Source organism: Arachis hypogaea, chromosome 16 (assembly GCF_003086295.3).
Source record: "Arachis hypogaea cultivar Tifrunner chromosome 16, arahy.Tifrunner.gnm2.J5K5, whole genome shotgun sequence".
Lineage (NCBI taxonomy): Eukaryota > Viridiplantae > Streptophyta > Magnoliopsida > Fabales > Fabaceae > Arachis > Arachis hypogaea.
Genome location: NC_092051.1, coordinates 22,967,922 through 22,986,324, shown reverse-complemented (window position 1 = coordinate 22,986,324; position 18,403 = coordinate 22,967,922). Strand labels below are relative to the sequence as shown.

Here is an 18,403-nt window from a genome sequence, read left to right as displayed (position 1 = left end):
TTAATTAACGGAATTTTGATTAGTTACTTTAATGAAATGATTATGAGAATGATGGATACATAGTAAATAATGATGATTTTTTATTGAACTAACCAAATTAGTGTGGTTATCACAACAATCACGGTAGAAATAGAGAATGGGATATGAGGGAGGATCATAATTTCATATGCAATCTTTTGATATCATACTTTTGTTCAAAGTTATTTGCAAGCAAAGTTGTTAGTTTAGGTGGGTATTGAGTTTAAAATTTTATAGAAATTAACAGTAAACTCACAAAAAGTTGGACATATAAATGGTATTTTGAGGGCCCACTGTGATAGTATAATGATAGAGCAAGATATGTTTTAATCATAGATGTTATACTAAGTAAAGTTGTTAGCGTATCTATGCTATTGATAAAATGTTGGTATATTAATGATTAATTTAAGTGGGTTATTTGAGTATATATAGCAGTTGCCTATGAACAGGTGTTCAAAAAACAAGAAGTAGGCATGGCTCATACTAGGAGCAAACAAGAGACACATAAGAATAACATTCACAAAAGAAGACTGCAAAAAAAAACTGGTGGACCAAAAAAGGTACGTTGAATGGTTAACGGTGAATTAACTATAAACTCGGGATATTGAGTTTTAATAGTAAATATTAAAACTGATATTCTCCTTCGTTGTCAATTTGTGCTGATTATGAATATTTGTGTAGAAAACACTGGTATCTAAGTGCTCGCCATGTTGCGTGGCTTCAGTTATGAAGCAATTAGGTTCAGACGCGGGCAGAGAGAAAATAATGGAGGTGCAGAACATAGGAGGCTGCAATATGTGCCTGAATGGGATGTCAACCAAGATATGATGGTGGCATTAACATCATCATATAGTCGGGATGAGAAGTCTTTGATCGTCAGAACAAGAAAAATTCCCATATCGGTTCAATCAATTGCGCAGTGTTTTGGACTACCGAACCATGGTAAGAACTCCCCAAATAAAATAGGGAGAAAAGGAAAAAAAATTATCCACATTAATCTTGTTGAATATATGTTTTCGGTAAAATTAGCCATTAAAGATTTGGACTGCATGGACTCATTTTGTGTTTGGCAGGGAATAGTTTCAAAATTCCAAAAACACCAGCAGAGTACCGACTTGTTAACAGCTTCACAGAAAAGACACAAGTAGAATTGAAAAGGGATGTTATCACATGCTCGATGCAGTCCGATGCCGATAGAATCAACTTCCGGAGACAGTTCATCATGTTGATAGCGAAGTGTTTGTTTTTTCCCTCGCCAATCGCCACCGTTTCAGACATACATATACTGGATGCCATTGATGTATCAAACCCAAGGAAGATATATTGGGCGAGGTACATTTATGATTTTCTAATTGAGGGAGTTCTGAGGTTTCAGGATGTAAAGAAGAAGACAGTGGATGGATGTATGTTTGCATTACTAGTGAGCTGTATATCTCTAAGCTTTGATTTGTTGTTTGTTACGGGCTTCCATTGATGTATCGAACCCAAGGAAGATATATTGGGCGAGGTACGTTTATGATTTTCTAATTGAGGGAGTTCTGAGGTTTCAGGATGTAGGAAAGAAGACAGTGGATGGATGTATGTTCACATTACTGGTGAGCTGTATATCTCTAACCTTTGATTTGTTGTTTGTTATTTTATAGTATACCTTGTTTATAGCAATTACTATAACTTTCAGATTATATATCTCCATGCTAACAAGAATGGAGATTTAGGAAGATATAATAGGAGAGAACCGTGGATCAGAGACTGGTCGCTTACTGATCTAAAGAAGATGGATGGAGAGGAAAGCACATCTCACTCGGTGAGGCATATGATAGATATATAATCTTTTAATAGTGATAAGTGTCAAAGATATGTTAATCGGATAATTTCTTTTAAGCTCTAACGAAAATAAAACTTATACTTTGTCCACTGTAGGGGCTTCTAAATTTAATTGGGAATATGTCTGGGTTACCCAAAAAGCACAACCGTGTATCAAAGAGAGGATGCATTAGGAAAAAAAGAAAATCTAATAGAAAGACTCGTAAAGAAGCTCCCACGGTAGATGAAAATGAGACCGACATACCGGCTGGTTATGCATCACCAGCTAAATTTGATGAACATCCTTCCAAAAAAAAGGCAATTCAATGATTTTTCATTTTTGTTATAAAATTTTATTGCTCTAACTTGCGTCTTTTTAATAGTATTATAGTATAAATATTTTTTAGATTTTGCATCTTTTTAACCGTATATAAAGTTTTACCATGTATAGAGTAATTAATTATTTATCTAATTTTAGAAGCATGGTATTGATGCTGTAACTTGTAGATCTATCTTTAAAAAACTGTTGGAGCTACTTATCTTGAGCATGGCAATAGACCTTACACATGTAAATACATCTTTTTGTGTTCTAGCATTCATTTCATAACATAATAACTTTGAAAACTATGTGTCTTCTCCCTTATGTGCATAGCTAAATACCCTTTACTAAGTTGCTTTGGTTTTAATGTGAAACATGGATGACAATTTGATGAGCATTATTCCAATTAAATAAAGATCTAAATAATGCCAATACTAGTTACTTTAAATAGTATTTCCAATAGCTAATTTTTGTCTTATTAGTTTGGATGTTATGTACGCTTGACACCTGATGTTATCCCTGTGGCCTTATGGATGTTAACTGATTGGAATTACGGATGTTAATGTCCATTCTGTACTATACTTGGAACGAAGCAGCCTTGGGTAAAATTTCGAATTAAACTCATTTATATATTTGGGTATACTAGATTTACTTGATCAGATTATATTTGTGCTAGGTGACCTTTTTATTATCACTTATAGTTGTTTATCCTCCAATTTATTTAAACAGAAATTGTAGCCAAGATTCACAAGACGGATGCATTGGGGGGGGGGGATAAAGTGTGTATGAACAAGACATGTATGGAAACGCCCACAGGGGAGGAGACATTGGCCGACATGCCAATGGTAAATGCAACAGATGATAATGTTGATGAAGGGCCTTCCGAGGAAAGGCAAGTTACTGAATTTTCAGTTATAGTATGAAATTTTAAAGCTCTAACCTGCCTCATTTTAATAGTATACTAGTATAATTCTTTTTTATTTGGGAATCTATGTTGACATAATTAATCATTACATTTGTTTGTATATAAAATTTTACCATCTATAAAGTAATTTTAATATACGTTACCTACATATAACATTGTGCTTAATTGATAAGGATGGAAACAATAGGGGTTGTAACTTGTAGATTTATCTAGAATAGGAGTTCGAATAGCTAATATTTATCATTTAAATTGGGATGTTATGCATACCTCACACCCGATGTTATCTGTGTGGCATTCTGGTTGCTAAGTGGTTGGCACTGCGGATGTTACTATCCATTCTTTACTTTATTCTGCACGAAGAAGCTTTGGGTAAACTTTTGAATTAACATCATTTACACATTTAAGCGTACTAGATTTACTTGATTGGATCAAATTTGTATCAGGTATCTTTTGTTATTATCACCTATAACAGCTCAACTTCTAATTTATTTAACAGAAACTACAGTCAAGAGTCCCAAAAAAGGTCCATTAAGGGGAATACTTTGAGTATGAGGAAGACATGTGCTGAAATGTCCACAGGGGATAAGACAATGCCTGACACACCTGTTGGAAACGGAACAGATGATAATGTTGATGAAGGACCTTCAAAGAAAAGGCAAGTTAGATGAATTTAACAATAATACGAATTATTGATAATTATAGTAAGTGCATGACTTTTTATCTCTGACTCTTTCCTGCTTTTGAGATGGAATGTTTAATCAATAATAGATGTTACCCATATAATCTTATGCTGGTTACACAACTTTCTTTATTTTAGTTCACGCTCAGTTAAGAGCACTTATTTGTTAATGAATGTGCAGGGAATTCGGAGAACTTGCAATGGTAGTGTATGTTGCGCCAGAGGACCCAGCTAAAGCTGACTTTCCAATCCCGTCATTTTCGCTTGGCATCACTCAGATGCAAATACCGGACTCAATGCCGGGATCTCCGGTAACAAATGAACGAAATGCGACTCCGGAACCTGAAGCACCAGAAAACATAAGAAAAACAAAACATGTAGTGGAGACACAAATGACATCTGGGGGTGCTGCAAGGCCTACATGTATTGATATGAATAGGATATACAAGTGGGTGACAGATCGTTGGGGTGCAAAGAATAACACGCTCGCGTGGATTCGCAATAGTGATGATGTTTAGCTACAGCGAGCGGACCTTCAATCATTGGGATGGCGTAGAAGAGTAAGCGTTACGGTAAGAGCAAATAAAAAAACTGTAATCAATTGCTGAGTATGTGTTCTGCATTAAAGTGCTATGAAATGCAATACGTTTATTCTATTCAGGTGGTTGATTACTGTTGTGCCATGTTCAATGCTTCGAGCAACGCAAGGTTTGCACAGATTTTTACTGTATTCTGCCGAGACTAATGGTTAATGCAATCTGTCCTTACCCACTTAATATTAATTAATACCCATAGTTGCCTCGGTGAAGGATGCTCTAAATTATTTCGTTACGTGTTTAACTAATGAAAAATGGGTTTGCAGGCCCTAATATTGACTGATGATAATATTGAACGATGTGTCGGGACGAACACTGGTTTTGTCCCTGTTCTTAGCAGCTTCATGGGCCGCGGGCAGCACTGGTTTGATGCGGGGAAGGCGAAACAAGTTAAATATGTAAGTAATTCACGTACTTACTTATCCACACACAAAATCTATTTTTCATTACAAGAATGCGAAGAAAATAACTATATGCTAACATGCTTTATTCAACAATGAAGTGGTTTGTTCCAGTGTGTCGAGATGATCACTGGTGGCTATATGTACTCCACCGGCAGACTGATAACCTATGGGTTTTAGACTCCATGCACAATGGCCCAAACTTCGAGCGCCGAGAGAAAATAGATAAATATGTAGTAAGTGAGAATAGATTTGATGATGCATATTTTTTTGGGTGTTTGGTGTTGCCTTGCATGTATTTTTTTATATTTTTCTCCCTAATTTTTTCTATCTGGCTTGTCGAAGGGCTTTCTTCTCCAAGAGTTAGCAGCAACTGTAGACCCGAATTTAGTATTCACAGCTGAGGGCTATGAGTGTTGCTATGAAACAAGGCACCAAAAACAGCCAAATCGGTAAGTCTAGAGATGAAAACGAAGAAGGGTTAAAAAAATCAACCCACGCAAAAATTTTAATATATTGGCACGACTTTTTGTTATTTGTGTTGCATAGGTGGGACTGTGGCGTATATGTCATTAAATGGATGGAAATGTAGGATCCAAAGAGCTTGGTAGAGGATGAATTGAACATGCCTATTTAGACGACGGTTAGTGAAATCCAAAACATATGCTGATGCTTATTTGCGTATTTAATAATTGATAAATAACTCTTTTTGGATGAATTCTACTTATGATGGCGGGATTTATATTTGCTTCTTTAAAGTATTTTATACCAAACACAAATACATCTGTTTTGTCACCACAGGCCCAGCTGCAACAAATTCGGAAAGAAATTGTAACCGACATACTAATTTGCAAAGACAACATCGCTAGGAGTGAGGTTGAGGGTGTACTTAATGTAGCATGTCGTCATGTGGAGGATAGGGGAAAGAAGAAAAATATTGAAGACCCTTGGACGAATCCAAGGACAAGATCACTGGTTCGAAGGGCAGAACGGGCTAAGAAAGCTAAACGGAACTATAAGACATAAATTGAGATTAGAGTTGGTCTGTGTGTGTTTTCTGTTAATTTGATTTCAGAATTTAATGGATGTTATCATGGAATACAGATGGATGTTATCGGATTTAAACCAAAAGCGGGTGCATCTTTTTTAAAGGGTTACCTATACTAGACAGAAGGGTAAATATATCTACAAATAATTAATTTGGACTAGAGTTGCTGTGTGTATTTACGGTTAATATGGTTGCAGGATTTACTGGATTTTATCATGAAATACTTGCGAATGTTTTTTGGATTTGGACTGGAAAAAAAACACAAGAATTCAATATCACAGTAAATAATTATGTATGAAAAGAATTGTTTTTAAATTCTTAGTTTATTTTTTTATATGTGTTTGGCTTGTTTTTGCTCAGATCGAGAACACGTTGATTGAAGTTTGAACTTTCTTTCGAATATCTACTCAAAATTTTTTAATTAAACTTTAAAATTATCCATACTTAACAGCCAGCTAAAAATATCTATGCCCAAGCAATAAACGCTCAATCGTAGTTGTTATTCTAATAAATTAGAGGATGTTATTGTGTACGGATACTTTTAAATAATAAAATAAAGACCTTATTGTGTACGGATACTTTTAAAATTCAATTTTAAACTTCATGTAATGCACCAAATTATTATTATAATGATCAAATTATCAACTGAATATTTATTATTTTAAATATTAGTAACAAATAATAACGGTAAAAAAGAGTAAAAGAATAAAAAGTTGTATATTAGTTGGTCAAGTCTGTTATTATATTTTGTTTAATAATGGTATATAAAGTTGTAGTAAGGTAAAATAAAGTTGAGTATATTAAAATATATAAAATAAACCGAATAAACCACCAAATCATGATGGGCAAAGTACAAAGTAGTTGCTAAACTCTAATGCTTATGATATGTTGTGCTGTTAAACTTCGAATCCTCAAAAAATGCTTCCCGTGGAAAAAAATTTAAAAATAAAACAAAAGAAGAAACAATAAATAAATGGACATGACATTAATGCTATGAAAAATACACTAGGTACACATATACAATTGTTCGGTGTTATGGAATGAATTCAATAGTAATATGAAGGAACCAGAGTGCGTAGCCAAATTGTCTGTCATTTCTGAACAAGCCTATTACGTATCTTTGTAGGAAGATGCCACATTGGTAGGAGATGGTTGTGCATTACCATTAGGTCCCTTAACACACAAATCATATTGAAAAATAACATCATAACTTATCATCCATTCAACACACTTAAAATAAACAAATGACAGGAAAAAATGGTAGATCTCATATTTACCTTGTTCTTGTGTTTGCATGCCCTCTTTTTAATAAATTTTTCTAGATCTGCCCCAAGTCTGGTGGACGTTGGATGACCTCGCGTAGGAATACGACGTGGGCCCTGTAGCTCATCCCTGCTAACGGGACACTCATCACGCATATGTGAGTTAATCGCACTTGGTACATGTGCAGCTTGATGCTCAGATTTCTTGTGTTTTTTCAGCTTGTGCCGAGCATTGTGCATGGCATCACACAATATAGCAGCAACCTCTGGAGTAGCCACGAAATCCTGAGCAACGTTGTAAAAATCTAAACACAATTCCCTAAAAATGGTCATGCTTTCATCAGAACGGTCCATGTCAATGCTGCTCCTGATGTATGTGTGTCTTCGACTAACATTCTTACTCCATCGGGATAGAATGTATTGTGAGGACACTGCTGTTATACGAAAATGTAGAAGAACAGCAAGACTGTGGCAGCATAGAATACCATTCAATTGGAACATAAAGCAATCACATTGAACTTTTGATGACTGCGAGCAATACACGACTTGGTATCTGCTATACACTAACATGTCAAACACCATCTTTTGTTGGTCAACTTCACAAACTATACTTGTGCCATGAATTTTCACAAATATTATCGCGTTGTAAGTATAGTTTCTAAACCAACAGAGAATCTTTTCGTACAAAAGTTTTGGTTGTCACTTAACCAAACCCAATAAAATTTATAACCAAAGTATTTAAACCTCGGGTCGTATCTCAAGAAATTGCAGGGAAGTACGATTTATTATTGGTTATGGAAAACAGTATTTTTGGGTTTTTAAAAAAGGTTTGAATGAGAAAAATAGATTGCAGGAATTAATAAATCAATAGCTAATAAAACTCTTGACACGGTATGAAAATTAGAAGTCCTATCCTAGTTATCCTTATCAATGGTGATGAGAATTATATTTTGCTCCCCACTAAGTCAACCTCTAACTATGAAGGTAAGTCAAGTGGATAAATCAATTAACACCTAAAGTCCTAGTCAACTCCTAAGGAAAGACTAGAGTTATAGAAATTTAAATCAATCAGCAAAGTTAACAATTATCAATCACGATAAGTTTGACAACTCAAGAGTTACCAATTAATCAACCAAAGCCAAAAGGAAAAAATCTAAATTATTTAGATAAATAAAGGAAAGCAATCATAATTCTGAAATACCTCAAATTGCATTAATAAAAGAAAATCAATCCAAGCATAAAGAGTTCATAAACTAAATTGAGAAAATAAATAAAAGGAATATTAAACCTGGAAATTGAGAAGAAGAAATCCTAATTCCTTTAAGAGGAATTCTAATCCTAAATCCTAAGAGAGAGGAGAGAACATCTCTCTCTAAAAACTACATCTAAATCTAAAATTCTGAATTGTGAATGTATGATAATTTGTTCTTCCTTCTTATTCCTCCATTCTCTGGCTTATATTCTGTGTTTTTGGATTCAGAATTGGGCCGAAAAAGGGACCAGAAATCGCTGGGGGCATTTTCTGCAGATTCTGGTACGTGGCATCTGTCACGCGTTCGCGTCATCTGGGAGTTTTCCTTGTCACGCGTACGCGTCGGTCACGCGTACGTGTCATTTGCGTTCTGCTCAAGGCACGCGTGCGCGTCGATGCCTTTTCGCACTAGGCACGCGGCCGCGTCGTCCATGCGTTCGCGTCGCTGCCTTTTCTTCAAAACTCCATTATTTTTCTTTCCTTCTATTTTTGTATGTTTCCTTTCTGTCCTCTAAGACATTCATGCCCTATGAAACCTAAAAATACTTAACACACAAATCACGGCATCGAATGGTAATAAAGGATAATTAAAAATTAATATTTTTAAAGCATAAGAAAACATGTTTTCACATATATCATAAAGTAAGGAAGAAAAAGTAAAACCATGCAATTTACATAAATAAGTGGGTGAAAGATTGAGTAAATCACTTAAATTGAGCACAAAATACATCATAGAATATGGGTTTATCAATGGTTGATAGAGGAGATGTCACAATCGACCTTTTTTATAAATTGATCTTGAACGTCTCAAAATATGGAGTTTGTATATTCTCTTTGGAACTACTTCTCTATTGGTGAGCTGAAAACACAAGGGATAATCCCCCTTAAATCAGCAGCGTCACACTCAAAGCTCCTTTTGCTCCTTGTCTATAACACAGTTTTGGTATTGGCGAACAAATTGCAACAAAGAGCTCTTACTGTTTAAGTACTTATCGAAAACTAAATGCATGCTCTCACTACGCTGTGTGCTCCTCATGCCAGCCCAGAATTCGTCCTTGAAAAATACTGGCACCCACATGTGTCGGTCAGCAAACATATCTGCCAATGAAGAGGGAAAACAAAAAATGCAAAAAAAAATAGCGTAAGTTAACCCATAAGTGCAACATCCATATTGACTATAAAATAACATCTATAATGAAGCCACACAGAGGCAGCAATGAACCGGAATATTATACTACCATTTAGCCACCTAGAATTGTGGAGGTCATACTCTTCAATAAAATCGTGCCAATCTCTCTCAAATGAGTCCTTAGATTTGAATTCAAACACAATCCTCTTCATGCATGTGTTGAGCTGATCGAAACGACGGTAACCTACCAGCTTGTTTGGTATCTTGTTTAGGATATGTCATATGCACCATCTATGGCGTGTGTGTGGTAATGTGGTCTCTAATGTAGAACGCATCTGCAGGGATTGACCTGTTATAACACATATGGGGGCCTTACCCATGCATTTTGACGAACGGATTTTTCTACCAGTAAAGAATTCACAATATCCCGTTGTAAATATAGTTTCTAAACCAACAGAGAATTCTTTCGTACAAAATTTGGTTGTCACAAGTAACAAAATCCATTAAAATTTATAACCGAAGTATTTAAACCTCGGGTCGTCTCTCAAGGAATTGCAGGGAGGTGTGATTTATTGTTGGTTATGGAAGATTATCTTTTTGGGTTTTTTAAGATAAGAAGCAACAATAGTAAATGTCAATAGAAACAAACTAACTATAAAAACTCTTGGTAAGGTATGAGAACTGGAAATCCCATCCTAGTTATCCTTATCAGGTGTGATGAGAATTGTTATTGCTCCCACTTAGTTAACCCTTACTAAATAAAGGAAAGTCAAGTGAACAAATCAATTTGATTCCTCAAGTCCTAGTCAACTCCTATGAAAAGACTAGCTTTAGAGGGATCCAAATTAATCAGCAATTTTCAATTTTCAATCAACAGCTGAGTTTGACAACTCAACACCAATTACTCAACCAAAGCCAAAAGAGAAAAAATCTAAATTATTTATATCATAAATAGAAGAAAGCAATCATAATTCTGAAATACATCAAATTATATTAAATAAGAAAATCAATTCTAACCTGGAGTTCATAAACCAATATTGGGAAAATAAACAAACTAAAACTATAGAATAAGTAAAAGTAGAAGAGAAACTAAATTAAAGGAACATTGAACCTAGAATTGAGAAGACATAAACCATAAACAAAGAGAAATCCTAAATCCTAAAACCTAAGAGAGAGGAGAGAGCCTTCCTCTCTAGAAACTACATCTAAACCTAAAATTGTGAATTATGGAATGTTGTCCCCTGAGTCTCTGCAGGTTCCCTGGCTCTATTCTGTGTTTCTGGGTCAAAAACTGGGTCAAAATTCGGCCCGAAATTGCCCCTAGCATTTTCTGTTATTTCTACAGATCACGCATGTCACGCGTACGCGTCAGTCACGCGTGCGCGTCATTTGGCGAATTTCCTTGTCACGCATACGCGTCAGACACGCGCACGCGTCATCTTGCAGAACTCTAATCCACGCGTACGCGTCAGGCACGTGCACGCGTCACTGCAAGTTTCTCCATTCCGCCCGCTCGCGTGAGCCATGCATGCGCGTCGGTTCTCCTTGGTTTCTTGTATTCCTTCCACTTTTGCATGCTTCCTTTCCATCCTCTAAGCCATTCCTGCCCTATAAACCTTGAAAACACTTAACACACATATCAAGGTATCGAATGGTAATAAGAGAGGATTAAACCTAGCAAAATTAAGACCAAAGAAACATGTTCTCAATCATAGCACAAAATCAGGAAGAAAATGTAAAATATGCAATTTACATGAATAAGTGTGAGAATAATGGATGAAATCCACTCAATTAAGCACCAGATGTACCACGAAATAGTGGTGCATCAAATCTCCCCACACTTAAACATTAGCATGTCCTCATGCTAAGCTCAAGAGAAGCTATAAGAGTGAAGAGGAATGGTAGAAAGTATGAAATGCAACCTATCTATATGAATGCAACTATATGCTAAGATGTTTCTAGCTACTTGGTTAAAAGTAAATAAGCTCTTCAAGACAAACATAAATCAGATTTCACTAATTCAAATTATACAATAAAAGACAAGTAAACTTGTAAGAAGATAGCTCATGAAAGCAGGGAACATAGAATCAAGCATTGAACCCTCACTGGTGGTGTATATGCACTCTAATCGCTCAAGTGTCTAGGGTTAATCACTCTACTCTTCTCTAATCATGCTTTCTAAACTTTGTTCTTCATCTAACCAATCAACAAATATTTAGTATACCAATGCAAACATCATGAGGTCTTTTCAGGGTTGTAATGGGGCTAAGGTGAGGGTGAGGATATATGTATGGCTGAGTGAGCTATAGTATGAATCTTTGACTAACCTAAGCTCTCACCTAACACACACACTCTATGTAATTCTAAAATCTGCTTAGCTACCCAAAATTCCCACTTTTTCATCTCATACTCATGCACCAACCTTTCTTTTAATTTTTATCACATATGCATTGATCTTTTCCTTAACTTAACTTAGCATTGGGGTAATTTTGTCTCCTTATTTATTTACTTATTTATTGAATATTTTTTTGATTTTTTTCTCTGTTTTTTTTAATTTGAAAAATAAACATAACTTATCAATGCACATGGATTTTTAATTTTTCTGGTCTCACATGAGTAGGTACCCAAATTCCTAATATTTTATCAAAGTAAAAACATAACACATTCCTTATTAACCCATGTTCCCACAGTTTCCCCACACTTAGTTGATACACAATCTCTATCTTAAGCTAACCAAAGATTCAATTGGGGTGATTACTTGTTTTTCCGCTTAAGGCTAGTGATGTGGTAAAATATAGAACAAATAGGGATTAAAAAGGTTCAAAGTGGCTAACAAAGGTAAATGAAAGGGTAGGCTAATTGAGATAAGTGAGCAAAAACAAATGATGGCCTCAATCATATGTAAGCATGTAAATACACTAAATAATGGACATATAGACTGGAACAAAATAAAGATCACAATTATAGAGAAGTAAACACACAAGAATTAAAATATTATGGTTAAATAGTGTAACCATGTAATTAAGCTCAAATCTCACGGGTTGTGTGTTCTTAGCTATAAACTATGTTCCAATTTACAATCTTCAAACAAGTTTTAACACAAATTTTTCAATTTAAATTAGTGAAATACTATAAAAAGGGTTTTGAAAAGAAACTCATTACTTTAACCAAGTAGTAGCTAAATGCATAAAATCAAACAAACATGCAATCAAACATGCAAATGCAACAATGAACTAACAAATAAAGAAAAATATTGGTGTTGAGAAGAAAATAACTAACCCATAGAGATTGGTATCGACCTCCCCACACTTAAAGATTGCACCGTCCTCGGTGCATGTTGAGATGTGCAAGTGGATGGGTGGCTCCAACTGACGCTTTTCTCCAAGGATTGTGCAGATGGACTTGTTTGTCTCCCCATTTAGAAGCTTTCCCTTTCCCTCTTGGTGGCCATCTTGAAAAGGGAAAAAAGAAAGGTAACATGCAATTCAAAGGGATAGAGCAAGGAAGAGGGCAGTACAAGTGATAATCATGCTAAGGTAAAGAAGAATGTCATTAACACATGGTCATGACTTCATGTAATTAGGACATCAACGGAAATATAGCAAGAAATACGAAGGCAATTAGATGCAAGATGTTTATTAGTATGTGGTGCATGAAATTGTGATCTCTGAAACGGCGCCAAAAACTTGGTACGCACGATCTTAATCTCAACTCTTTTTCACAACTCCGGTGTCACCCATATTTTAACTTGAACTGACATCAAACTTACTAAACAAATACATTAAACAACAAAATCAATTTACAAGAAATTTACAAAATCAAGATCTTGTTTATAAAATCAAGCAACTTACAAAATCATTAACCAACTAGCAACAATACCAACAATAAAGTAATTCAACAATAATTCAGTAATTCAAAACCTCCAACACTTGATCCAAAACCTCCAACACTTGATAAATCATACTAAATCACTTCAAAACTCAAAAGTAATTCAGTAATTCAACAGAACAGCAAAACGAAACAAAACAGAAGTAGTTTCAGTAATTCAACAGAACAACCAGCAAGGCAGCAACAATGAAATAAACAAGTCAACAACCAGAAGCAATCCATCAAATATAAATTATTGGCTCCTATTTTGTGCTTTATTGTCATCAAAATGCAGTCAAGAGGATTTTCATATCTCTGGATGCATCCTATACCTGTCATGATAAAAAAAATCAAGAAAAGGATTCAGCTTTTATCATAAAACAGGACAATGTAAAATTATACACATCTTTGCCTAACAAAAAATAAGCCATAAATTAGAACACTAAAATTAAAATAACATAAATTAGAACACCAAACCACAAACTCAAATTAAATAATTAAAACAGAGAACACTATAAACTTAGATAATAAAAATAAGAACACAGAATAAATTTTCAAACATAAATTATCAAACAGAACCACAAATTACCAAAGCTGCAAGAACAAATTAGAAAGAACAGAACCAAAAATCCTAAACTAAAAATTATATAGCAAAATAAAAATAGAACCAACTATTAAAACAGAACTAAGAACAACTAATTAGATCCAAAAAAAATTAGAACAAATAATTTACCTGAAAACTAAGAGGCATCCCCATTCTAGATGCAGAGGAATGGCTACTGCAATGACTACAACGCGAGGATGACAGTGGCTACGAACTCGCAAAGGACAACGAACGATAGCTCTGGTGCGTGGAGTAGACGACGAGCTGCTGGAAGAGGTGGTGTGTGGAGGACGACGGAGAGAGAGAACCGCTACGATATGGTGGAGGAGACAGCTGCTGGAGAGGTGGTGTGTGGAGCCGTTGAGGATGAGGGAGAAAGAGAAGCACTACCCTACGAGGAAGAGAGAGGGAGAGGAAAGGGCCATGGTGCCGCGATGGTGCTGTCCGATGGCGTCGACGTCGATGGCAGAGAAGAAGGAGGAGGATTCGTTGAAATTCGGCGATAGAGACTGAGAGAGGGATCGAGGGAGTTAGGGTTTGCTGGTAGGGGACTGCGGTTGGTTTAGCAGGAGATGTGGAGGGAGGCTGCTTTTATAGTAGGGTTTTTAGCAACAGCGGTTCGGTTTGGTTCGGTTCGGTTTTCTTTTCCAGAATCGAAAACCGAACCGAACCGTAAAAAATTGCAAAATTCATTTTTTTCAGTTTTTTCGGTTTTTGGTTTATTCGGTTTTCAGTTTTTTTGGTTTGGTTGATCGGTTTTGTTCGGATTGGATCAGTTTTGAACACCCTTACATAAAATAACAATGGAAAATAAATAGATATAATTAAATAACATTGGGTTGCCTCCCAACAAGCGCTTCTTTAATGTCAATAGCTTGACAGTGAGCTCTCATGGAGCCTCACAGATAATCAGAGCAGGGTTGGGGCCTCTCAACACCAAACTTAGAGTTTGGTTGTGGCCTTTCAATACCAAACTTAGAGTTTGGTTGTGGCCTCCCAACACCAAACTTAGAGTTTGGTTGTGGCCTCTCAATACCAAACTTAGAGTTTGGTTGTGGCCTCCCAACACCAAACTTAGAGTTTGAATGTGGGGGTTTTGTTTGACTTTGTATTGAGAGAAGCTTTTCATACTTCCTCTCCATGGTTACAGAAGGAGAACCTTGAGTGTTGAATACAAGGTAGTCCTCATTCAACTTAAGGACCAACTCTCTTCTGTCAACATCAATCACAGCTTTTGCTGTGGCTAGGAAGGGTCTGCCAAGGATGATGGATTCATCCTCATCCTTTCCAGTGTCTAGGATTATGAAATCAGCAGGGATGTAAAGGCCTTCAACCTTCACTAGCACGTCCTCTACTAGTCCATAAGCCTGTTTCATTGATTTGTCTGCCATCTCTAGTGAGATTCTTGCAGTTTGTACCTTAAAGATTCCCAGTTTCTCCATTACAGAGAAGGGCATGAGGTTTATCCCTGACCCCAAGTCACATAGAGCCTTCTCAAAGGTCATGGTGCCTATGGTATAAGGTATGAAGAATTTTTCGGGATCCGGTTTCTTCTGAGGTAATGTCTGCCTCATTAATGCATTCAGTTCATTGGTGAACAAGGGAGGTTCATCCTCCCAAGTATCAGTACCAAATAACTTGGCATTCAGCTTCATGATTTCTCCTAGATATTTAGCAACTTGCTCTTCAGTGATGTCTTCATCCTCTTCAGAGGAAGAATATTCATCAGAGCTCATGAATGGCAGAAGGAAGTTCAATAGAATCTCTATGGTATCTGTATGAGCCTCAGATTCCTTTGGTTTCTCAAAGGGAAACTCCTTTCTGTCCAGAGGACGTCCCATGAGGCTTTTCTCACTGGGACTAACGTCCTCCTCACTCTCTCCAGGTTCGGCCATGTTGGTCATGGTTATGGCCTTGCACTCTCTCTTGGGATTTTCTTCTGTATTGCTTGGGAGAGTACTGGGAGGAGTGATAAATCACTATTTTATGGTTTATCTTGTGTTCAATTGAGTGGATTTTATCAACTCTTTACCCACTTATTCATACTATTTGTATGGTTTTACAACTCCTTCCTGATTTTGTGCTATGATTGAAAATATGCTTCTTTGATCTTATATTTGCTTATTATTAATCCTCTCTCATTACCATTAGATGCCTTGATATGTGTGTTAAGTGATTTCAGAGATTACAGGGCAGGAATGGCTTAGAGGATGGAAAAGAAGCATGCAAAAGTGGAAGGAATACAAGAAGTTGGAGAAATTGCTAAGCTATCTAGCCTGACCTCTTCGCACTCAAACGGCTATAACTTCAGCTACAGAGGTCCAAATAACGTGGTTTCAGTTGCGTTGGAAAGCTAACGTCCGGGGCTTCGATTTGATATATAATATGTCATAGTTGCTCTGACGCTAGGCGACGCGACCGCGTGCTTCATGCGGCCGCGTCGCAGTGACGGAAATCAGCGTGTTTGAATTCTTCTCCAGCAATTTCTGGGCTGTTTTTGACCCAGTTCTCGGCTCAGAAAAACACAGATTAGAGGCTATAAAGTGAGAGAATGCATCCATTCATAAGCAAGCTTTCACATTCACAATTTTAGGAGTAGATGTAGTTTTTAGAGAGAGAGGTTCTCTCCTCTCTCTTAGGATTAGGATTTAGGTTTTCTCTTAGTTTTAGGAGTGGCTCTCAATCCCATGTTCTTTATTTTTATTTATTTTTCCAATTCAATTTATGAACATCTATGCCAGATTTAATTTCTTTTGTTAATGCAATTTGAGGTATTTTCAGATTTAATTTTGCTTTGCTTTATTTATATTGATACTTTTTAATTTAGATATTTTCTTCCTTTTGGCTTTGGTTAAGTAATTGGTAACGCTTGAGCTGTCAATAAAGCAGTGATTGAAACTGGGAGTTGCTCCAATAACTCTAGTCTTTCCACAGGAATTGACTAGGACCTGAGGATTAAGCTAATTAATCCACTTGATCTACCTTCATAGTTAGAGGTTAACAAAGTGAGATTAAAATCCAAATTTCATCACAACTGATAAGGATAGGACCTCCAGTTTTAATACCTTGCCAAGAGTTTATTTTATTATTATTATTTTATTTTTCTTATCATTCAACATACTGCTTCCCTACTTTCTAAAACCCCTACCTTACAAGACTCATAACCAATAATAAGAACATACCTCCCTGCAATTCCTTGAGAAGACGACCCGAGGTTTGAATACTCGGTTATCAATTTCAAAGGGGTTTGTTACTTGTGACAACCAAAACGTTTGTAAGAAAGGTTGATTGCTTGGTTTAGTAACTATACTCACAACGAGAGTTTACTACAACCTCTAAACCATCAATCTTCAGTTTTTTCAAGGAGTTTCAGTAATCTTCTTACTCAGCTGACCCACTTGCGCCTCCAAATTTCTAATGGAGGACCTTGTTTCATTCATGAAACTTAGTGTGGTCTTGGATAGATCAGAGACTGTGGTTGCCAGGCCAGAATAGCTCTGTTTAGAATTCTCTGTCTGTTGCTGAGAAGATGATGGAAAAGGTTTGCTATTGCCAAACCTGTTTCTTCCACCATTGTTATTATTGAAGCCTTGATTAGGATTCTGTTGATCCTTCCATGAGAGATTATGATGATTTCTCCATGAAGGATTATAGGTGTTTCCATAGGGTTCTCCTATGTAATTCACCTCTGCCATTGTAGGGTTCTCAGGATCATAAGCTTCTTCTTCAGAAGATGCTTCTTTAGTACTGTTGGATGCAGCTTGCAATCCATTCAGACTCTGAGAAATCATATTGAGTTGCTGAGTCAATATTTTGTTCTGAGCCAATATAGCATTCAGAGTGTCAATCTCAAGAACCCTTTCTTCTGAGTTGTCCCATTATTCACAGGATTCCTTTCAAAAGTGTACATGAACTGGTTATTTGCAACCATTTCAATGAGTTCCTGAGCTTCTTCAGGTGTCTTCTTCAGATGAAGAGATCCACCTACAGAGTTGTCCAATGACATCTTGGACAGTTCAGACAGACCATCATAGAATATGCATATGATGCTCCATTTTGAAAGCATGCCAGAAGGACATCTTCTGATCAACTGCTTGTATCTTTCCCAAGCTTCATAGAGGGATTCACCTTCCTTCTGTCTGAAGGTCTGGACTTCCACTCTAAGCTTACTCAATTTTTGAGGTGGAAAGAACTTTGCCAATAAGGCATTGACCAGCTTTTCCCAAGAGTTCAGGCTGTCCTTAGGTTGTGAGTCCAACCATGTCCTAACTCCGTCTCTTACAGCAAAAGGGAAAAACATAAGTTTGTAGACCTCAGGGTCAACCCCATGAGTCTTAACAGTATCACAGATTTGCAAGAACTCAGCTAAAAACTGATGAGGATCTTCCAATGGAAGTCCATGATACTTGCAGCTCTGCTGCATTAGAGAAACTAATTGAGGCTTAAGCTCAAAGTTGTTTGCTCCAATTGTAGGAATTGAGATGCCCCTTCCACAGAAGT

At 36.4% G+C, this 18,403-nt stretch overlaps 1 non-coding gene across 1 annotated transcript; it reads left to right on the top strand.

Annotated features, from left to right (window-relative positions):
- The first annotated feature begins 17,967 nt into the window (after nucleotides 1-17,967).
- LOC112760563 (small nucleolar RNA R71) lies at nucleotides 17,968-18,071 on the top strand. Its single transcript, XR_003180996.1, has one exon. It is a non-coding gene; the product is annotated as a small nucleolar RNA R71 (small nucleolar RNA).
- Nucleotides 18,072-18,403: the final 332 nt, after the last annotated feature.